The sequence below is a fragment of the Anguilla rostrata genome, chromosome 3, assembly GCF_018555375.3.
Source record: "Anguilla rostrata isolate EN2019 chromosome 3, ASM1855537v3, whole genome shotgun sequence".
NCBI lineage: Eukaryota > Metazoa > Chordata > Actinopteri > Anguilliformes > Anguillidae > Anguilla > Anguilla rostrata.
Window position 1 is genome coordinate 67,220,662 of NC_057935.1, and position 24,020 is coordinate 67,244,681.

The 24,020-nt window shown below is 45.4% G+C and overlaps 1 long non-coding RNA gene across 4 annotated transcripts; it reads left to right on the top strand.

Annotated features, from left to right (window-relative positions):
* The first annotated feature begins 132 nt into the window (after positions 1-132).
* LOC135251728 (uncharacterized) lies at positions 133-20,106 on the top strand. Of its 4 annotated transcripts, XR_010329193.1 has the most exons (5): positions 133-592; positions 809-890; positions 10,185-10,292; positions 16,715-18,006; positions 19,844-20,106. It is a non-coding gene; the product is annotated as an uncharacterized LOC135251728 (long non-coding RNA). The 4 variants fall into 4 exon arrangements; XR_010329195.1 differs by lacking the exon at positions 16,715-18,006 and having other exon boundaries at positions 135-592; XR_010329192.1 differs by lacking the exon at positions 19,844-20,106 and having other exon boundaries at positions 135-592; positions 16,715-18,532.
* The last annotated feature ends 3,914 nt before the right edge of the window (positions 20,107-24,020 follow it).

A 24,020-nucleotide genomic window follows, 5' to 3' on the forward strand; every position in this document is an offset into this window, starting at 1 on the left:
TGAAAAACCATAATGATGTGTGAATAGACCGAAGGAGAAAATCAACATCTTCGGTCCCCCTGTTGACTGAAAACGTAAGTTAATCAAGTAGATTAATTGACAGTAGATTAACATTAATGAACAGTTTATAGATGGAAAATCAGCGGTGTTTTGAACACTGGAAGCGGAAGTTGACGCAGAGGTCAAGCACAAAGAGAGGCAGATGAGAGAGTCTGATCTGAGTAAAGCCGAAACGTGGCTGAAGCAGCGTTTAGTGTTTAGCGTAGCGTGTATTCCCCCGGTTTCCCTGCCAAGTTTTTCCCATTATTTTATCGGTCTCGCGAATCAGACTCGTTTGATGTGAAACTTCGCTGAAAGTGGGGATTAAGACGAAGCTCAGAACCGTGGCCAATATCGTTCGTCAGAGCTGCTCTGTTGCTCTCATGAGATACGCGGGTTCCCCGTACAAAACATTATATTTGCTTTAAACGGCCAGACGTTTTTGAAATGAAACGGCACACGTCCACTTTTATATTTTGGACTTAGCCGCGTATTTGCGCTCTGATAATGACCGCCTTTTGAAAGCGGATTTACCATGTAATCACAAAAAAAGGTGAGGTAAACCTGCCATTGATACTCAGTCCTCTCTGTTGGAAGCTGGAGAGGTTTTCTGTTTGCTTTGGTCTCGATATCTTCTATTTCTCCGGCAAAGATGACTGTGCTTGCAGGAAATGCATCCTGTACTAAATGCTTTGATGTTTAAAGTTCCCTTGATCATTTGCGTACTTAATTTGTACTGGTTATGTTTCGGCGATGGATCCTTCTGAAGTCTAGAAGTGCAGCTGATTGAGGGATTGAGGCGGTGACCCTGACAGAGAAGAATTATGAACGATGCGGCTGACCTGGAAAAGGTAAACATTCCGCCATAATGCATCCATTATTACAACGGTCTCAATTCTCAGGGTGATTTATTAAGTGCTAATTGGATTTAATAATCTTTCATGAACACTTATGTTCACTTACGACAAGTGACGTGTGTTGTATAACCTTTGACGTTAGTGGTAGTAAGTGGCGGCAATTGTTTTTGGAGTTTCTATAAAAAAAAAACTACTGATTACTGTTATTAATGATAGTGAGTGGTACACTAGAGGGCTTGATATGACATTATTTCCAATATGTATATATAAAATCCTCCAAACTAAAATATTACTCCCAATAAGTCTAAAACATAACATGCGATATTGTAATCATCGCTGTCATAATCAACATCATCGGCATTGTCATGGCAACTTTCATTGTCTTCCACATCATCATCGTTGCAGCAATCCTCATCAAATTAATTAGATCCGTCCCCCCCCCCCCCCAACTTGCTGAGTGACAGCAGTCTGGGATTTGTTGTCTCCGGTGTAACGGGACCTCAGATGACACGTCGGGGTCTTCATCAAACTGTTACCGCGACCTCGCCCGTTTTCCATTTACACTAAATCACGCGGCAAAATCCAAAAGTGTCACATCGTGTCAACTTCGCGGGGGGGGGGGGGGGGGCGGTCACGTAACAGGCGGCAAGCAGATAAACACAAGCTGACCTTGTGCTAAACCGAGGGAGTGAAAGACCTGAGTAATCACACCAGTGCCGGCGGGTGGGGGGGTGGCCTTATCGGAGGAGGAGGAGGAGTAGTGAAGGTCGAGTTGCAGCTTTCACCTTTTCCTGCCACTCAAAGAGGAGATAGAGGCCTAATGCCATCCCCCAGCAGAGCTGCAGTGCAAAGCAGGAAGTCACAAGTCAAACAGGAAGTGCATTTTCCCCCTCAAAAAATACCAACTGCGGCCAAAGAATTCAGACCTTTGTTCAGAAACGACGAATGCTTAACCTAATTTTCAGCTGGTTACCAAATGCAGTCTCAATTTCCACAGATTTTTATCAACACCCTTAAATGGCATTTATGTGCATATTTACAAAACATTGAGGTTAAGAAAAGAGACTTCTCGGTAATCAAGTCACTTTGTCCTTAGTTCTTAGATTTTAAAATGTTTAGAATATGCCTGCGTGTAGAGTTTAATCATCAGAGGAAATACCTGCTCACACACTAGCGGTTCAGACCTATGGTACAGCTGTACACTGTCAGATTTCATTAGCCATTACAGAACTGTACGTCAGAGCGGAACAGGTAAGAACAACACATCTGCCACGGCTAAGTCTCTTTAATGGCAGCTGCACCCTCGCCTGTTTATGTACTGTGTCAAAATGAGAAGTAATTTATTTTCACAAATTACTTCTCATTTTGTATTTTTAGAACAGCACATTAATCTAATGCTTAACAGCGAAGTTAGGATTTTGTCTTTTTTTCATTTTCTAAATCAGGTAACAGATCTTAAAGACAATGGGGGCTTCCAAAACTAGCCAATCAGAAAAAAGGTTTTGCCTCAATTCAGGCTGCAGGCTGCAGTCCAATAGCGCAGGTACACAGGTGTGGTACAGGTCTGATCTATGTCTTTAGCAGACGATGACAGGAAGTCTACTGAGGTGGAGTACAGTCGGCTTCATCGCTATCTTGGCCAGGGCTGCTCTTTGTTACCACTGTGTGAGGACCCTCTAGTTCTTATCAAGTGTCCTACAGTGAGAGAGCAGTACAGCGTTGTGTGGGGCTTTTAAGAGTGGAAAAATTGTTGCCGGCTCATGGTTAAGTGTGTCAGAAGAGTGCTCGCGCTTCTGTCGTCGGGCTCCATATGTTTGTTCCGAGTGCGTTGCCATAGCATTCAGACGAGAGTACGGAAATAATTAGATGTACCAAATGGGAGAACAAGGTAGAGCTTCCCTGTATGCATATCACAGCAAACCCCCTCCCCCTTACATGATGAAAACGTGAACTGCACGTGCTAGTCCAGTGGCGACCATGGTTACAGTTGCATGCTTATCTTGAGAGAACTAGGGAGTTTTATGTTTGTTTTCCCCATAGCTTTCCAAAAGGACGCTTTCCCCCAAACGTTTTTAAGGTTTTTTTAAACGCAGTCAGGCCAGTTCTAGTTCTTCAGTGAGCGGTGGGTGGGTGGGCTGACTCAGGCTCACTGGGGCCATTATGCGGGATAAGAAGGAACAGATCGTTCCCTGAGCGTCTGGAACTCCAAAACAGTCAGATGGAGTGATTAAATTGCTCCCTCCGTTAACATGATCCGTGTTCACCAGGAGCTTAATTAACCGGGATGAAATGTCAGTCCTAACAGGAGTCGGATCGCGCCTCGGGCAGAATCGGTGCCCTTTTTTTGCACACCCGGCCGGTCTGCCAGCTCTAGACACTACGAACAGGCTTCCGCACCGAGCTAGGCCGAAGTCACAGAGGGCAGAAGGAGCCCTACTGAGAGGCTGGGAGACTTCTTTCGTGGCGTACTGCTAACATCGTTGCATTCCAATTGCAAAGACCAGACCATTGAATCCAAACTAAGACTCGGGCAAATCTTTCATTTGTTATGCACACTGCTAACTAACTAATAACAGTGTAGTATAATGGGTAAAGGAACTGGTCTTGTAACCTCAAGGTTTCTGGTTCGATTCCTGGATAGGACACTGCCGTTGTACCCTTGAGCAAGGTCCAAAAAAAGCACCAAGCTTTTTCTCTAATGACCATGGCTAGTGGGAAGGCCCTGAGTGGCTGCCTCATACACTGAAAAAATGTTTCATTTTGATAAACCCAAAATTTTATTTCAGGTTGTTACTCTGATATCTTTTTAGGTTTTCCCAACTGAAAATTTTTAGGTTCTTTCAAATGAACCTAAAAATGTTCAACTGTGAAACCCTAAAAAGCACAGATGTAAGAAACTAAAGTAAAAATTTTTTAATGTTTATCCAATTTAACATGTCTTTTGGTGTATGAAGCACTTGTCACTAACTCTTTCCTCTTCACATGGGTTCATGTTTGATTCATTGCACGTGGAAGAGAGAAAATAAGATGCTAAGATTAAAAGAAAAACACAGAGAATGAATACCTTTTGCTAGCACAACACTAGCAGCACCACATCATGCTGAAACCAGGCTCTCTCATCTCCATACCAAGTAGGCAATAAACTATCGGGTATCTGTCCATACGGAGAACAGCGAAACCTGCTTAGATTCAGCGTTTTACAGGAGAAGGGAATTGAATCAATTTCCTACAATGCATGTATCATCTTTTCCGTAATCTCTGAAAGAATGTATTTCTAATGGGATTAGAGTTTAAGTCGAATGTTAACTGATACGAGCAAATGATTAATGCGCTCAATTGATCTGTTACATTTCTTTTCCAAATTACCTGTGAGACAAAACGTGACGTGCTCATTCTTACTAACCAGCTTGTGAGACAGGCACAGTTGGTAACTTAATGAACTTTGTTTCGTGTATTTGCATAGCGGCTTGTTTAATCACAAGGAATGAAGCCAGATAACTACCAATTAAACTAACTGCTCATTATTGTGGAAAATGTTCTGTAATGTAGTGTCCTGGGGACAGCCTTGCGATACAGAGCAGCCCTGCAGTATAAAGAAGATAAACTTAATCCTACGGGTAAAAAGTGTGTTATCATATTTCAAAGAGCCTCTTATACTGAAATGTATTTGAATAGTATTGCTATGTTGATGTTCATATTAATACATTTTATAGTAAAAATATAGTTCATGAATTTCACTATAAAATTCATTGGGAAAAAAAAGAATTGTATGCATTCAAAGCATTCCCACCAAATGAGGTCGTCCAAATACATATTCATGTTGAGTGTGAAAAATGTGACAGCTGAATTAAGTAACGCCAGTGTTAAGTTCAAACCATGCACACACATTAATCATTTCTGGGTTTCAGTTGAGAGCTTAAGGATGTAAGTATTGATGTTTTATTCAAAGGACAACATGGGCTGCAAAAGGAAAAAAAAAACGGAAAAAAAACGAAGATTCAGCAAGAGCCTTTAAACAAATAATTCAAAACCCAACTGCCATTAGAACTCCAGACTCCTGGAAACGCTTGGCAAAATTGCAACCTTCTGTCACTGGGCGGACCTCGCTTTGTAGTCTAAAGCAATAAACACACAGCCGAGGCCCGTCTCTGCTGTTTGGAGAAGCTAACATTACCAGGGAAGTTTGGGCCATTGCGCAGGGAATGTGTGTTTTCGCTCGGAAAAAAAAAAAAAAAAGGTCCTGAATCGGAGTTGCGGCTCAGGGGCTCCAAGCAGCTGGTGTCCCGGGTCTGGGCCGCATTTCGGAGAGCGAGAGAGGAACAGCACCAGGTCAGCTGCGTTCGTACCGATAACTGTTTCATAAATCTTAACCCAGTCTTATTATACTGTGTCCATGAATCAAAAGGCTGGCATGGCTCTGGAAACACAAAACTAGACCCTATGAATACCAATGGAAGGGAAAAGTACATTAACTTATGCATTATGTATACTCGCAATTACTAGAAGACCAAAAGCACCCTCCCCAGAAAAAATATCACAGTGTCATAGATGAATGCTTTGAGATGGCCTTCTGCAGTAAATATTCATTATAAACCGGGCTGTGGTTTGACGTATGTGCGGCTTAATGTCTGCCTTTTACATGGAGATGTCAAAGAACAAAGTATTCAATATCATATTTCAACCACGATGAAATATATATATATATATATATATATATATATATATAAATAGAATCCAGACCAAGGTCATGATTTCCTTGCAAAGGACATTGTCTGTTTGGGATGATGCTGTGGGCTACCCCTGGCCCTCGTCTGGAATCGGTCAGTCATGGCCACAACTGGGACCCCGAAACGTCAGCGGGTCCCAGCCAGCGCACATGTGGCCCCGCCCCCTCTTCCTCCTTTGAGGAGCTACCGCAGGATACTAAAAAAAAAAAAAAAACCAGAGAAGAAGATGAATGGCCGTTGATGAAGGGGCGGGCCTTTACTGCTGTGGAATGGAATGCTGTCGATGTGTGTGGGGGGGGGGTCTGAAGACGCTTAAGAGCTCTGCCCCCCTGGAACTTCTGAACGCCGTGTCCTATTACTCAGGTTTTAACCCCCCCCACCCCAACCATTCACCCCACCCTGTCCACAAATCTCATAGGCTGTGCGACCTTGGGAGAGCTACCTGGAGCGCTGGGATGGCGTTCGGTCAGTAGGGGGCGGTGGTGGTGTCCATTTCAGCGCTGTTGCAGTGGTGCTCATTGCAGGTGGTGGGATGAGCTATGGACAGTGTGGCATGCACCTTGTTCAAGAGGACTTCAAACATGCGGATGCTGGAATGAAAGGGCACAGTGACTCATTGCTGCTCTCCTTAAACCAGAGGAACCTCTAAGTTCACTTTACTTCAGACTGGATGAAGCTCCTATCTTTCCTACCAAAGAGCAAACCCCCTCCACCTACACCACCCACCCCCCTCACTGCTGACCTCCCCCAAAAAGCCTTCACTTCAGACCTCTCAACCCCTTCTCAGACTGCGTCAGACAGATCAAAGCTCCCAGATCAAAGCTCCCTCCTCTTTGTGCCCCAAAAAAGCATCAGCGTGCCACTGGACTCAGGGGAGAAGGAAGTGAACAATTCCCATGACATCGGGCTTCCTTCAGCAACAGGTTTCAGACTCCTCAGCACCTCCTGCAACCTCCCTCGGCAACAGGTTTCAAACTCCTCAGCACCTCCTGCTTCCTCCTTCCGCAACAGGTTTCAGACTCCTCATCACCTCCTGCAACCTCCCTCTGCAACAGGTTTCAGACTCCCTTGCGCCTCCTGCAACCTCCCTCAGCAACAGGTTTCAAACTCCTCAGCACCTCCTGCTTCCTCCTTCCGCAACAGGTTTCAGACTCATCAGCACCTCCCGCAACCTCCCTCAGCAACAGGTTTCAGACTCCCTTGCGCCTCCTGCAACCCGATCCTCCTCTGGCCTCCTCTCCTGCTCAGCGATTTACAGCCCGAGTCTCCATGAATCAATCTGCGCCACTTCCGCGGGCCGGGCGCCCACTCCCGCCGCGACTCTGAAAAGCTACGAGCTGTCAGTGCCCCAGTGAAATATCCCGGTCCAAATATTGCCATTGGCAAAAGGGAGCGGAGACAGCCAAGAAAATAATTATGATTTTCACTGAAAATACTATCCAAGAAATAGTTTCCGAATGCTCTGAACGGTTTGATCTACAAGAGAGCCCCCGTCAGATGGACAGAGGCAGGCTGGATTTGCGAGCCGTCTCGTATTCAGAGGTGCCTCCTTTTGCCGGTGAGAAACGTCTCTCTTCGCGACTCGGGAACATAATGACGGTATGTCTAACGTCTCTGCTTAAGCACTGGCCGTCGAGCAGAAGAACACAATGCAGCCGAATGGCATGCTGTCTCTGGTTCCCGCGAAGAAGATCTTAGCCAAGCTAAACAAGACTGCCGTGCCGACTGCTCCGAGAAAACTGACAGTCAGACAGCGCAGCTGTCCGCCCCAGTCGTCACATAAAATATAGCGCACATTTTTTTGCTTGGATAAAGCATTTTTCGGCTTCATCTGCCGGATGTCTCCATTGTTTGGAAAAGGTGATGAGAAGTCTTGATGAAAAGGGACATAGAAAAGGGCCCGGTAAGGGGTGGCCAAATGGCACGAACGGGAAAGAAAGTCAATGCTATATACAGTTCCCTACAAGACGAAATCGTCGCAGGAAAAGCAAATGCATTCATATTTAAAAACGTTTCAATTTGACTGGTGCTTGACAGTTAATCCCCTTGCAACTTCATTTTACCATGATTTATAAAATAATTTATAAAATGAATGTAAACTGTTAAGGAAATAATTGAAAAAAATGCAGCATTTGGCAGATATTGGATTTTCTTTTACAGCGCTGTAATTATTTTCTAGACAATTCTGTTTTTCTTTATGCTTGCCTTCACAATCCGTATGAAAAAATACACCACTAGATGGCAATGTTGCTTAAACAAACAAACCAAAAAAAAAAAAACGGTAAAAATCCAGAATTTGACACTGACCAAAGGAAACATTTCTTTTGTTGCAATTTATTTGATTTTTTTTATTCTACTGTAGCATCTCAGAAATAACATACATTAAGCTGTTTATAAGAGTATGCAAAATGAGCCCAGAAATGTACATAGTACCATTCCCGCTTATGTGCTAAATGGAGGAGGAAATGTCTTCAGCAACGGTGCTCAAAGGCTTACTCACCAGTCCAGCCCCACACATATCAACAAGCTTACATAGGCGAACCGATGCGTTTCGTTTTTCTTCATTACCAGAATTGAAGAGTGAATTCTACTAATCCAACCCAGTCGGGCCTCTACGTGCACATCACACCTGTGCTTTTTTTTTTTAACAATTCAAAAAAAGCGCACAAAAAGAACACAAGCAACCGTTAATCTCACCTGCCAATAGCTGGCACGTGCCTGTGCGCCCGACATCAAAGCAACCATATAATCACCTATAACGAGGACGGGAAGCACCTGGATTATACACCTGGCAGCCACAGTCGTGCCCCGACTCACCCGTCCACTAAGTGTCTGCTTGTAAGGGTAATTTTTGGGGTCGGCGCTCTCTGACCAGTACAAAACCGAAGCAGAAACGCAAAGCAGCCTCTCGGCCAGTAAATGAACGAGAACGCTGATGTCATCGTTCCCCCCATATCGCGATCAATCAGGTACCGTTTGAACTCTTCCACTTGAATGGGCTCCAGACTGTCTGAAGTGCGATCTGATCCTGCTTTAATATTATTCCACGGAGGTTTTACGACCTCCGTAAACATACAGAAACTTTCCCGCGGTAAAAAAAAAAAAATCAATTTAAAGTGTTCAACACATAATGAAATGCTGTCGTAGACTGAGGCAGCTGGAAAACAAATTTCACACGTCATAAAACTGCAAATCTGCATATTCAGTCCACGGTATGAATATATGTATGCACATTATACACGCAGACTGGACGATCACAGAAATTATTCACCGAGATATCCGTATATACATAGAAATTATTCACAGACATACACATGAATGTATACTATATATTGCTTTATTTGTATCTGTCTATACATCTATCTGTCTGTCTGTCTGTCTGTCTGCCTGTCATGCACCATTTCTAACTATTCAGTTGTACATTGTACATATTTAAACACACACATTCCTTCTGTAGCCTTCTCTTTCCACTCCAGCAGATTTCTGATGAGTGATCTGGTGCAAAATGGCTGCCATGAATTACTCAGCTGTGTGTTACACTGTGGTTTCAATGGTGGTGAATTTCTTACTCTTCACTTAATTGCATGATTCCAAGATGCATACAAATGCAATCGATGAATAATATGACTAACAACGTCAAAAGTCTGCTTAAAATCAATAAATGCAATCAGTAGTAAAGGTTCTATTGACCTGATGTTGTGGTCAGACTACAAAAAGACAGACAAAGGTGGCCACTCTCAACCATCCCCAAATGTGTTTGTCCAAGTAAGTGTTCTTGAGTGGCTGTAGTTTCTGAGTACACTCTAAAAAATGTAAAATTCTCAACAGGTCGAATAAGTTACTTGACTAGATGTATTAAAAGAAGGAATAAATGGCATTACATTACTAGAAAAACAGGAGTGTGGAACTGTGTGAAACTGTCCTAGGACCAGGCGTGCCACCAGGCATTTTGGGCCCCATCCACCACCCCAGGCCAACCTAAAATCCTTTTTTAAAAATAAATTTTTTTGAGGGCCCCTGTCAGTGAGAGTCCTTGGAATAGTCCTAACTCTTCCTCCCAATACAGCACCCCTGTCTGACCGATCAGTGAAATACATTTTACTGAGTGTGAAAATGACTGTTTACGGTATGTTACGTTAAATGAACGAAGATAATTCAGCTATGCGGTCTTCCTTTCCAAAGGAAGGTTCAATAGGAGGTTGAACAGTATAATGTTTGGCATTAAGTCAGCTCGAAAAAAGTAGTTTAAGCTCTGATGGAATACACTTGATCCCTCTTGAACTTTATGAGAGTTAAATTAACACCGATCCTTTTATTGTGTGAATATAGAAAATGGATAAGACAAGACAATCAAACCTTAAAATCAACTGAATGCCCTTTTGCTGAAGGACATTATTTAATGAACCTGGAGCTCGGATGCTCATCTTAGTAAGAGTCCTCATTAGAGGTCATGGGTAGTCGTGTCATTTCTGATTTACTGGGCAGTGCCCCGCCACTTCATTCTCACCAACGGCGGTGTCATAATGAAATGACACTGTAGTTTAACCCTTCCTGTGTGCAGGTAACTCAACAATGGACAAGCTGATGGCATCACAATGCAGCGGTTCCTCAACAGTGGGTCGAGGGCCTACAGTACCGATGGATCATGGGCGGCAGTGTAGTATAATGGGTAAGGAACTGCTCTTGTAACATAAAGGTCACAGGTTTGATTCCCCGGGTAGGACACTGCCGCTGTGCCCTTGAGCAAGGGACTTAACCTGCATTGCTTCCGTGTATATCCAGAATGGATGCAATGTAAATGCTGTGTGAAGGTTGTGTAAGTCACTCTAGACGACAGCGTCTGCTAAATGCCTGTAATGTAATGTAATGTAATGTAGGCTAATGGGAGAGTGGAATTAGATTGTTTGATACATGGAGAAAAAATTAACATGCTGGCTATCGGGGTGAGCAGTTCCATTCCTGCAAAGCCGGTGTGTGCAAGTTTTTGCTGTCTCTGATTATACTCGCCAAATTAACTAATTATCTGAATACACTTGATGCTGGTTCAACAGTAGATTTAGAACACAGGATGTTTCAGGTTGGGACACAGGAGCACTCTTCAACTGTTCCTTTGTGAACATATGAAGAAATGTAGCTATACTATGGATTACTAAATAAATGACTGGGTTGATTATTTGAGAGCAGAAATTGGCATGAAATCCATAAACAGATGCGGTCCTCTTTTCCACACCCCTGTTATATATATATTATACATGTTTTGTAAATGTTAACAGAAGTCAGATGAAACACTGCGCCAGTTACAGTGTGCAAACAGTCGCGGTGACATCTGTTTAAAACATTTCATTTCTGTATTTGAAAATATGTTCCGCTATAATTTAATAATGAGCGGGTCACAGGAAGAGCGTTCGCTCGTTTGTCAGGCTCCCGGGAACCGAGCCTCAATTAATGTCACGTGACGCAGTCTCCTTGTCTCCGTCCGCTTCTGCTCTCTGTTGGCTCCGTTTGAAAAAAAAAACCCATACTCCAACATGTTAGACTCGCACCTGGAGCTGTCTATGAAGAACTCTGCCCTGGCGCCGCGTGCGCAGCGATCTCAGACCCGCCTTTCAGGAAGTGCCGTTATCGCGCGCCCCGCTGGTGCGCCATAACGCGTGCTTTATTGCTTCTGCGGCCGCATCAGTGGGGTAATTTCTGCTCCGCGCGTGAAATGGCGAGAAGGCGGGATTCTTCAGAACAAAACTCCCTATAAAGGCACAGTGTCGCGTGTTAAAATAATGAAACACGCCATATCGTTTTTATTGTCTTTTTAATTACATCTATCCATCTTTCCAAGGCTGTGAGTAAAGGTTTATGATACGCTCTATATCACCACGAGTGCACTGCTTGAGAGGGCCTACAGCTAGCCATTGTAAAGCATTGCTTTGTTTCATTGCTTTTTTTATTTTTTCCTTCACTATCATTGAGTCTCTCTTTCATAAAGCACCCCTTTGGTTGTGTGTTGCTTTGACTGAACGCCAAAGAGCCTTTGGGGTGGAAATCGTTAAGTGGTTATTGAAAATCACAATGGTCATTGTGGAAGCTCTGCAATCACCATGTCGGATTACTAATTCATTAACGAATTGAACATTAGATGCGCGAGGCTTTCATAACGAGTCTGGTGAGGCCCGGCGAATAGGATGTCTCACCGCAGCATGTCATCTGTGGATCTGAGATCCAGACGCCCGAGATTATTGAGTTTATGATGAGCGCAGACCTCATCTCACTGAGGTCATAGACCAAGTCGACGATGTCACTGTGAAATAATGAGGTCGTTATACCGTGACCGCCCACAAATTTTACTTGTGTTTATTTCAAGGGCAAAAAAATAATGTTTTTTTTTTTTTTCCCTCCCTCAAATCTCCAATCATCACATGATATGAGATAAATGCAAATTTGTCCCGCAGACAAACTCTCTTCTTTCCTCCTGTGGGTACGTGCGTCCCTGTTTCGCTCTCCGCACAAATGGCTTTTATATCAGTACCCAAATGCGACTAAATGACCATCCTGCCAGCAGCATTATGGTCAGCAGCTGAAGATGCAGATTGAAACGTGTCAGCTGGGTTCTCCTCATTTCTCTGCTCTCCACAGATTGCCACGCAGATTGGAACATTAACATATTCATGTCCTTCCTGCCCGAGATATTTCTCTCTCTCCCCCCCCCTCCCCCCCCCTTAATGACTGACATCATGTGTGGTCATAGTAGTAGCACATGTTCCAAAAAGAAAGTTTTTCACGAGGAAACAAAGTTATAACAAGTCATAGCTTCCCCTTCCCAAATGAAGTCCAGACCTCCAGCATGAGTTTAGGTTTTTTTCATACGCGCTCCTAACCTGGGGTAGACTCGTAAAACGATGCCGGTGCTTAATTGCACATAAAACAAAAAAAAAAAAAACAGGGGCCCACTCCTCACTTTAGTTCTGCATTCCATTACTTTACCAGAAGGTATGATCCGGGAATTCCGACATTTCTCGGACACGGGGGGGGGATCAGGGACAGAACTGGGCGATGGTTTTCCAGAGGACCGTGTCCGAAAACAGCCTCCTAAACCGTTTCCTTAAAATATGTAGTCTGCTGAACTCACTGCCTACTGTTTGGTGCGTACGTTTTAGCATGCAATGTGAAGTATGCAACAACAAAAAATGCTCTCCGTGCTATTTTCCAGTGGTGCTGTGGAAGTGTGTTAAGATGTCCGGCCCTTGTAGTCCTCTCTGATGTATGGGCCCCAATGGTGTCTCCGCCTCTTCCTCTCTGTGGGGCCTCCGAAAAAGTATGGTTTACTTCCTGAAAAGTCTGCTCCCAAATACACTCAAAGAAACAAACCTCAGAAACAAATCGTTTCAACCAGAGATTTTAAGTACACTGTGTTTAGAGAACATACTTAACCTTCTCAACCAGTGTGTTCGGCTTCTATACTCAATAGTGGGCAAGTAAGCTGTTTTGGACATGGCCCAGATCTCATCACCATGACACCAATCCCCCTGTGTCACCCTGCCCATTGAACTCCCAGTATACAGCTCATTTTCCTGACTGGAATCCTTCAACTGAAATGGGTACCTGGAAACTACCCCTTTCCTCACAATGAAACAGCCCCATTCTGTGTCATATGGGATTCAAATCTGCGGCCTTCTGAACACAAGCCTCATAAACACAGACTGCCTGCTGGCATCACTGGCTGTCACGTTCTATCTCAAATGCCCAGGCCTACTCTGGCACAAAAGAAGTAATGGAAAAGCAAGTGTAGGTTGTCTGTGGTGGCTGCCATTTTTTCCCCCTGTTCTTTTTAATTAGTTTTTAATTGCATTCATAGCATTTGAGTGTAAGAAAAATGGAAAGAAACTTTTTAATTAAAGATTTACATTCTCCCAACGCTACAAAAACAATTGAGTCATTTCTTATGAATATTATTAGCAGTTTCATTATCCAAATCAAATCACTTGCTCATTGGCTGATAGGGAAACAATATGATCTCCTCCTCCTTCCAAACGCGCGCGCACGCACGCACAGGGAACTATCTTGCAAGTGCTTATTTTATACGCTATATGTTTCTCTTCAGATTGATTGTATTCGTATGTGATTTGGAGGTTTAACTGTTAATTTAAATATATCTGTTAAATAATAATTATGACCCTAAAGGACCGAACAAGAACAATTAAGTATAACTGCTCCTATAATACAATATTCACATTGCTCCCCGAACTTCTTGCGAAAGTGCTCCACACTTTCAGTTTACCATCTTGGACATAAAAAGGTCTCCTCTGTCATCGTTACTGGAAGCTGTTCGGAAACGACATTGAAAGATTAAGCTTTGTTTCTCGCGAATACGAAAACCAACCGACGCGGCGTAAACAAACCTGCCGCTAAAATGATAATGTTTTATCGCCGGAAAAGACCTTCCGTGCAGCGAGACCGCAGAGTTGATGCATTTCTGCTGAATTCCAGGCATGGTCGGTGTCCCCAGCCCTTGGGGTACATTTGTTTCCCGATCTGCTTCTTATCTTCCATTTATCACCTCACCCCCTCCTCCCTTCTCTACCTCCATCCCTCTGAAAATGAGAAAAAAAGGAGCCGGTCTGCTTCACAGATGAGACATCTGACATTTATAAAGATGCGCATAATCTAAACAAATAGGCTTTTTGCATGCATGGGAATATGCCGGGCTAAACAAATGATAGCTAACAGCAATAGCTTTGCGTTAATGGCTCCTCGCTGCTAATTCAAATGCACTTTGTCTTGTTGAGACGCCTCTAATGATCATTACGGGTGTTGACTGTGGTCCTCTTGACACGATCCATCACAGTTCTAAGGGACAAATCACCATTACTGCGTTTTTACGCTTGCCCACACCCCGGTTCCCCCCTCGGAGAAACGGGGAAATGTGTGGAGTTTGGATAACATCTCATTACACGACTTTAATTTAGTTCCCTTTTGTTAATTAAAGTCTGAGACGGGGAACAAAGGCACGTCTAATTAAACCAAACAGGGCGGTTACGTTTTCCACACAGCAAGAGGCTGGCATACCTGATTATGATGATTACAGAGATAGCCCTTAAGTAGAAAGTGGAAAAATTACATCATCAGTTTAGCAACCAAGAGCGCAGTGCCCTGCGTGAACTGAAACTATCTGTGTGTGCACATCCCTTCACTTTAACCCAGAGCTGCAATATCCTCGCCTCGGTCCATCAATCAATCCAGTATCATTCTTATAAAAAAAAGAATTAATTTTCACAATGATAGACTGATGAAAGTAGTGTTCTACCAGCACATGGAAGACCCTGGATAAAATGGCAAACACCTGCTCAGTTGTATTGAATTAGCAAAATGCGTAGCACCTTTTGTTTGTTTGTTTGTTTGTTTGTTTGTTTGTTTAAAGCTCTGGACCTCCTGGCATGTTGCTGCTATAACACATCGCCAACAGTAGGCATAAATTAATTAAGGTACATTACTGTATCTAGTATTCTTTGACATCTTTTTCATACTTAATTGTTGTTTAAAGGCAGCTACGCCATATAAAAATTTAATTAGCCTTGGCGCTGCATGAATTAAAATCTAAATCTGAATTCACCTGTTTATTCGCTATTAACATCCCCACCCACACACACACGCACACACACTCATGCACACACGCACACACACTCATGCACACACACACACACACATACAGACACACATACATAGACACACACACACACACTCGTAAAAGCAAATGGATTGTAGCATACTGTAATTATCATGGGAGCATTTCTGAATGTTTCTTTGTCCTGGGCTGCTATATTTTGGATAATTCTACTGACCAGTCTCCTGACAGATGCATTTACAGTATTTATATTTATTCTGGGGATTTATTGATTGTGACTGCTGTAAAAATCAGTTTAAAAACTCCAGAGATGTTGGTGGTCAGAGGGGAAGTCTAACAAAGTTCATGCTAAATGTTTTTAACTGGTTTGCTTGAGGCAAAAAAAAAGGTTATTGTGAACATTTAGAAGTAAAACAATTTAGTTATGACACTTGTTTAAATTATGTTTTGTGTCATTTTCATTGCTTCGTTTATCTTTTTTTTAGCAGAATGTCTTAGTTAATTTGTAGAATATGGGCAGCTTCCGTAACTAATTCAGTTTGAGAATGTCCTGGTATGTTACAATATGTGTACAAAAACATTAGCTGCAGTGTAGTTCCCCATGTGACGAAGAGAAAAGCAGAGAACTTTATTTAGAACCAAAATGACCAAATTTAGATATATACTTTTTCATTGAACCCCGTGGGGTTTTTTGTCCTCTGAATTTGACCCATCCTAGTTACTTAGGAGCAGTGGGCAGCCGCAGTGCAGCGCCCGGGGACCAAACTCCAGCTCTGAGGCCAGTGTCTTGGTCAAGGGCACTGCAGGAGCGCACCTAACATGCATGTCTTTGAGTGTGGGGGGAAACCGGAGTACCCAGAGTAAACCCACGCGAACCCGGGGAGAACATGCAGACTCCACGCAGAGAGGATCCGGTCAGACCCGGATTTGAACCCGGAACCTCCTGCTTGCGAGGCAACAGTGCTAACCACTATGCCACCGTGCCCGTCCGGCCTGTGAATTGTGTCATTGCCATGGCGTCAAAATGACTTCTTCAAATCAATTACATTTTCAACAATACAAATAATGTGAGTTTGGTCTACCTTTTCACTGTATCCTATATCCATGTTCATGACAGAATTTTACTGTAAGATGGGCTTACATTTCATATTATGTGGCCCTAATACCTGTGTAACTATAGTGTAACTATAGATGCAGCGTACAGTGGTGAGACCTGTGGACATCTGTATTTCAAACGTTGTTTTCCCCTGTAGTGATGAGACTGCCATAGCAACCGTGAGTGACAACCAGCCAGTTCATTCATATTCCAACGATCACAACACGAGTTTCAGAAACACAAACATCAGACAGGAGATAAAATTCACGCGGCTTCAAAATGAAACTGTAGGAAAACACTGCAATGAAGACGTTGTCGTCTCCGAGACAATGCTTTTACCCTTGAAAACTGGTGAACATCCCTTTCCTAATCTGTTTAACAGGTGTGACCGACTTTGCGTTAACAAATCATCCAGACGCCCACAATTCCAGTGTCAACAAAAATGGCGGCTCTTGGCGGCAAGGACCGTTTGGGCCTGGAAGTTATCAGAGGAGCCTTTTTTTGTCTCCCTGACACCCCTCTCGCTCGTATTCGGAAAGGGAGTAACGTTTCATCCTTGCTCGGAGAGGAACGTCTGTTTCGTGTCCGTCGGCGTGGAAAGAGCAGGCCCCGCCCGGAGCACATTCGGTACAAAGAGGGGGGGGAGTCTAAGAGACTCGACGAAATCTGTTATACGCCAGGGACTCCTGACCCTAAAAGAACCGCGGGGATGAAGACAGCTGGACAGGAGTCGAGCAACCCCCCCGCCCCCCCCCGCCGCCCAGCCCCCCTCCCAATGTCCCCCCCCTTTCTCCTGTTTACAGCCGAATTTCCGTCTTCGCATCGAGAGAAAATGAGACGCACGCAGAGAGCTCTGCCATTAGCAGAAAATGTGGAACAATGCGAAGGAATGATTCCTTTGTTTGAGAGATTGACAAGGAGATCCATACTGACATTCAAAATGAATTACTCACCACATGCAACACTGCCAATCTATACTGTGAAATGTTTTTTCTTCTTCTTCTTCTTTTTTTCCCCGCAAGAACTAAGGAATTGATCGGAAGCTTTCCCTGACATTAGTGCAGGCACAGATTTTTAAGAGGCCTAATCCAACAGGATAACGCCACTCCTCGCTGTGCTGTAGGGCTACTACCAATTAGTTGATCAATTGACTACTAAAAGCTGCAATCAACCTTTAAAAAAAAAAGGTGTGCTCGATTAATCACTGAGTCACATGACTGCACTGCTTTTTAAAATGGTGGATAGTAGAGCTTGTGAGAGGGATACAACAATCCCAGGAAAACTGTATTGTATCTGTAATTGTATCTGGAAGCATTTTCCAAAAAATAGCCAAATAACCAAAGTAGGCTATAAAGTGCCTTTGCAATGCAATGAAGAAGAAGAAAAGATTGCTACCTCATTACCACCTTCCTTGTCCTTTACAAAACGAGTTAAGACAAAGATTTGTCTGCATATTCTTTCTTCTTCTTCGCTATAGATTGCTAATATAAATAGCAATTCATTAACTCATTTTCAGAAACATACCCGACTCTCAAAATTTCCTACTGTGCTGGTAGTGTGAAGGCGCGCTTTGGGAAGGAGGGGAACTGAGACTGTGAGTTAACATGGCCGTCAAAAAACTGTTACTGGAGCAACGATAGCTCGAGCAGAACCCTGGGAGCTTGCGAGAGACCTGTAAGCACCGCGCGAGATGTGCTGCCGCGGGAACAACGCATCCACACCTTCCGCGACGGAGGTGTGAATGTATCGTTAGTACCGCCTAACGAGGATCTGCAAAATGCAAAAAATCCGTCGCTTGCTGTGTGCATTATGGTAAACTAAGAGGTTTGGTTATTCGGGGCAATGCGAGAGAATAGATGTCTTTTGAGAGCAATGAGGAATTAAAAATGTGAACCGCATTTTAATTTTAACAGGCTATTTGTGTTGTTATAAAACCACTGAAAAATGCACTGCTACTTGTTAATTAAGTATGAGTCGTTTTTGCGAACAGACAGTGAGTAGGCAGTAAATGGATAATAAGTATTCCGTTTTAGAGTGTGGAATTTATTTGGCAGGAGTGTTTTAGAAATCTTAGGACCGTTAACGCGTGTGAACGTGCGTTGCGTCCCTGTTTGTGTAGAATTCGGTACTTTTGTATTGTGACACCGACATCAGGCGAAATGAACGAGCTGTTTCTGTAACTGTCACGAGCAGGTGATGTTTAACACGCGGCGGTATGTTGGCATGCCAACGCGTCCAGTGTGTCCCGGTGGTCGTGTCTGGGTTCTGTCTCTGATCCTTGTCTCTGGGCGGACTAGTACCGCTTCGACCTTTTTTCGTAGCGCTGTGTTCCAAAGAGCTTTAGTTGTGTTAACTGTTTAACGGAGCCTATGCGATCAGGTCTGACAGCCCTAGACCCGGTGGGACTGCGTCTTTGACCCCGTACGTACCCCTCTTCTCCTGTCATCCCCGAGTGTCTGGCTTCAGAGACGTTCTGACAGCTTACCCTAAAAACGTCACCCGCGGCCTCTCCCTCTGAGATATCCCGGTTCCAGCATAAAAATCTGTTTCAGGGCAAAGGCGAACTCGATCTATGGTGAAAGTTTTACTGTCTGTTGAAATGCTGTCTAAAGGCTGACACGTATGCGCGTATGAGTATGCGCGTGCTCGTGAGTGCGTGTGTCAGTGTGCGTGTGTGTATGTGTGTGTGTATTTGATTATATTCTGCAAGTTGAATTGGTTGGGTCCACATTTGTGATGTTGGTGGTTTGTTCGTTTTGGACCTTGGACATGTATTTTTAACAGTGTTAATATTTGTGAATTGAGAATCTTTTAAGTGTTTGTTTTCAAGTGTATCATTGAACACAGCTGAGTACATTTGGCCAAATCTTTACCAATGACGCGGAGAGAGAGCTAGACTAAGGCAGTCGGGATATTGTCACAGAAATCACTCAACAGTGCAGACATTTAAACTGGAACGTCTATAAAAAAAGCGCTCGTTCACTCACTGTCTGGATTTTGTCTTTTTGGAAGTTTTTCTGACCTAATTCATCCTTTGTGACTAATTCAGCGGAGAACGATCCGCTCAAGCATGCAGACGGGCCATTAATTCTCGCTTTTCTAGTTTTTGTTACGACCGAACAATCAACGCTGCGCATACTGAAGAGCTCCTAATGCTTTTCTCGCGCATCTGGGGCCGGCGTGCCCAGAAATAACACGGTACCCCAGGGGCGCGCGCAGTGACAGACCCTCGTTCGAGCCCAGGGCCTCGGATTCTTGCTCCTAAATTGGGCGGCTCCACCGCCTTGTAAAAACACAAAGCCAGGGCTCCCGGGGGAAGTTTATTTAAGTTTTATAGCTCCGATGCTGTTTTAAAATTCTCTGATGGAGGAGTGAGTGAGGGTGATGTTGATGTTGACCAGGTTTTCTGGAGGGGGGGTGCGGGTGGGAGTGGGAGTGTGGGGGGAGGGGGTACACGGCTGGTTTGCTGTCATCACAGGAGTCAGCTGACCTCTCCCTCTCCCTCTTGCAGGTATGGGGCACAGCTGGCGGTACATTCCCGATTTTGAGTGACCGTGATGCACAGCCGGCCCCCAGGCTAATCGCCCTCATCGTCTACCGCTCAGGCGGCAGTTGGACCGGGTCAGTCCTGAAGGACGAGGCTGTGGCAGGGGTACCAGGTCGGAATTTTCAATGATTAAGTCCTTACAGCGAGCAAAGGGCTACTTCTGAAGACAATCTCTTGATTGTGTGTGTGTGTGTGTGTGTGTGTGTGTATGCGTGTATGGGTGTGTATGTGTGTGTGTGGTGTGTATGCTATGTTGTTGTGGTGTGTGTGTTGTGTGTGCATATGTCGATGTATGTGTGTGGTGTTGTGTGTGGTGTGTGACGTGTGTGGTGTTGTTGTGTGTTGTAGTTGTGTGTGTGTGTGTGTTGTAGTGTGTTTGTGTATGTGTGTGTTTGTGAGTGTGCGTGTTTCTGTATGTGTGTGTGTGTGCGTACATGTCCGTGCTTGTGTGTGTGTGTGTGTGTGTAAGCATGCTTGGAGGGGGGATCATACTGTGTCCAGCACACTCTCACTTCAGACCTTTGACTGATTGAGTCACTTCCCTGGACTTCCCATCATCAGGGCTCAATTACTCCTGAAGAAAAAAGAAAAAAAAAGAAAAGAAAAAAAGTTTAGCCGCTGAACCCTTCAAACCGCAGACACCCCTGAAACAGTCACTCAGCGTCACCTTGGAAACCAACCGCCCTGAGGCCATCCTTTCAGACCTACGGGAGCTGAGTTCAGGATGCATTAGGAGTAATGTGAAGTGTCTTCGCCCCCCCACCGCCCCACCGCCCACACTCCCACCCCCCCCCCCTTTGTGACCTGGAGGATGTGGAGAGCTCAAACACTTCACTGCCGCTGCCTGTTGAATGACAAACACCGAGGCCTCAGACACGCCCGGCCCTGCTTGCGATGGCGTAATGGCCGCCTGATCCCCGTTGTCAGCGCCGTGACGGTTTACGAAGCGGAGCTGCGGGCCCCTTCCTGCCTTCAGCGAGCCGCTCGGAGCGCGGGTGTCTGGGAAACGTTTCTCCCCGTGCGTACGAGCTTCGGCGCGGCGCGGCGCGACCTCGTTTCTGTCACCGGCGCACGGCGGCCGTCTGCCTTGCTCCCGATTGGCCGCGGATGCGCTCGCTCTCCTGTCAGTTGCTACGAGCGCCGGAGAGGAGTGGCCAGGATTCCGTCCGTCGTACGAAGCGAGGACTCGGCTTTTACAATTCAGGAGACAGCGGAATATATTTGTAGCATTTGTGTACATGCAGTTTGTGTGTGTGTGTGCCTGTCTGTGCCTGTGGGTGTGTGTATGTGTGCCCATCTGTGTGTGCCTGTCTGAGTGTGTGTGTGTGTATATGTGTGTGTGTGTGTATATATGTGTGTGTGCATTTGTAGAGGCTGCTGTTTCAGTGCGAAGCTGCAGTGGGATATGGGGCCAGCAGCCTTGCTGAACTGTGCAGGTAAAATTGCATTTGCGCTGGTGCGGGCGATTGGGCGGGAGCGGGGGTGGGTGGGGGTGGGGGGTGGATTAGGGGGGGGGTGGGTGAGATTGCGTTAGGGTCAGACTACCGCATTAGCTCTGGGAAACGCTGCCTCCTGCACCGGAGCTGGGGACAGATTTATCCTCCTTGCTCTTCGCCCCTGCTCTCCCCCCCCCCCCCCCCCACCCCCGCCACCGCGTGTAATATCCTGCCCGGGCTGAGGGGGTGAGTTAGCTGTGCAGCGTTTCGCTCCTCTCAGGACTAAACGCATTAAAACGCGATAAAATCGCCCCCCCCCCCCCCGCTTCCCTGCCCTCCTCATCTTGAGGCCTGGCCACACGAAGCGGCTCTTTGAAGCAGAGAAGCAGCCCGATCATTTCACTATTAGCCAGTTTGCTGGTGCATCGTCGTCTTCTTCTGCTCCTTCTTCTTCTGCTTCTCCTCCTCCTCCTTCTTCTGCTGCTCCTTTTTTTCTTCTTCTCCTCCTTCTTCTTCTGCTTCTCCTCCTTCTTCTGCTCCTCCTCTTTCTACTTCTCCTCCTTCTTCTGCTCCTTCTTCTGCTTCTCTTTCTTCTTCTGCTTCTGCTTCTCCTCCTCCTTCTTCTGCTGCTCCTTTTTTTCTTCTTCTTCTCCTTCTTCTGCTTCTCCTCCTTCTACTTCTCCTTCTTCTGCTCCTCCTGCTTCTACGTCGTCTTCTTCTCCTTTTTTTCTTCTTCTCCTTCTTCTGCGTCTCCTCCTCCTTCTTCTGCTTCTCCTGCTCCTCCTCCTTTGTTGTTGGGAGGTTGGTTGGCGTAGTGACCCATTTGGATTTGTAGAGCAACCCGAAGCCCTCCCTTGGCGGTGTTCGCGGTTGTCGCTCACGGATGCGCCTCGCGTTGGGATGGCGGAGCGCTTGATATGCATGGAGACATCCTCATCTCCCCTCGGTGGGGTTGTGTGTATGTGTATGTGTGTCTGCGTGTGTGTGTGTGTATGTCTGGAGTGGGGGGGGGGTGTTATCCCATTCCCTAGTGGCCCCCTCCCTCACAGAAAACAGGGCTTCGCCGTCGCACTTTGACGACTTCCCTTCTCTTTTTTACGGGCGGTAATCCCGCGGATCGGTGTTTGAGATCGCGGGCCCCTGGGGGACGGCCCAGTCGCGCGGCGGCAAAGCGAAAACCCACCAGGGGGACTACTGAAGACAGCGAGGGCCCCCTCTAATCAGGACCACATCAGCACACAGGCATCAGACAGACAGCCCCTAAAAAAAACACCGGGCTGTCAAAATGCAGCCCCCTCCCTCCCTCTATCCCTCCCTCCCTCCCATCCTCCCTCTCATCCCTCCCTCTCATCCCCTAACACACTCAAAGTCACTCTCTCAGCTACCCTGGCTCTGGTCCTCAACGATCCCCCCAGTCCGGTTCTGAGTTTTGAGCTCAGGCTTCTTCAGCCTTCCGGCTCAAGGAGGAGATAAGCTTGTTTGTTCGAGGATGCTGGAGTCGCTCGGGGGGGAAAAAAAGACGCGAACGTTCGGCTGAACGCAGCGCGCATTTATTAATCAGCTTTGCACCGTGAGCCCGTCTCGATATGCCCTTTCATACCAACTTCCAGAGCCCCACTCGCTGGATCTTCAGTGGGTCCCTGGAGGATTCCGTCAACGTGGCCTAATCTAGTACTTCTGCTGTTTCTTTACATTACATTACATTACATTACAGGCATTTAGCAGACGCTCTTATCCAGAGCGACGTACAACAAAGTGCATCAGTTCAAGGTGCAGAGGTGCGAAAGAAACACACCAGAGTGAAGTAAAGATCGTAGTGCCAGAAGTGACCACATAGATCAGGACTCCAACCCTGCAGAGTAACCTGTTCAGCAAACAAATAATCCTGCCAAGTACAGACTAGCACTGAAAGCGTTTTAGAGAGCGTTTGGGGTTCTTCTTATTCCTATATGTAACCATGACAGCATAAGAGTGTGATGGTGGTTGCTTTTCAGATAAATAACCCGCAGTGCACTTTATTCCTTTTTTTTTTTATTAATAGATGTAGATTTTTGGATAGCGTTTCATGGATGGGTTTCTTGAACAGAGAGCTGTGTTATTACCCTGTGCTTGGAATGGACTTGCACTTCACTTCGCTAGAGGAAATGCTAGTGTAATCTGCGCACAGTGAACGGGTAACTGCAAGCGAGGTCCTGGGGGACGTGCTAGAGGCATGTCTGATTTAATATTGCTTGATATGGACCCCCCCCCCCCCCACCCTTCCTCTTAACACCCACCTCTCCACTGGGAGGTGACCTTCAAGGTGCTGGAGTCAGGGAGCTAACTGCTCCTCACTCTGCATGTGAATTCATATAAGTCTAATTGAGCTTCAGCACCGACCTCCTCTCAAATTCCCCCCCAGACCCCCCCACCATGCCCTCCCCTCTCCTCTACGTGCACTGTTCTGTTTATAAGTGCGTAAACTTATCAGACTGCTAATCCTAAGAGAGCCCTTTTGTGTGAGTGTCTGCATCTCCTCCAAGTTCTTACCCCGAGCATCCTTGAGCATTTTCAACTGATTTATTGGGAGTTTCAATGGCTCTTATGTTTTATGTGGAGTTCTTGTTAAATTTTAAATGGAAAAAAAAAATCATTCAAATATTCTTTTTTTTTTTTTTTTGCAGTGTATTTATCATGCAGGGCTGATATGCGTATAAACTGGAAGC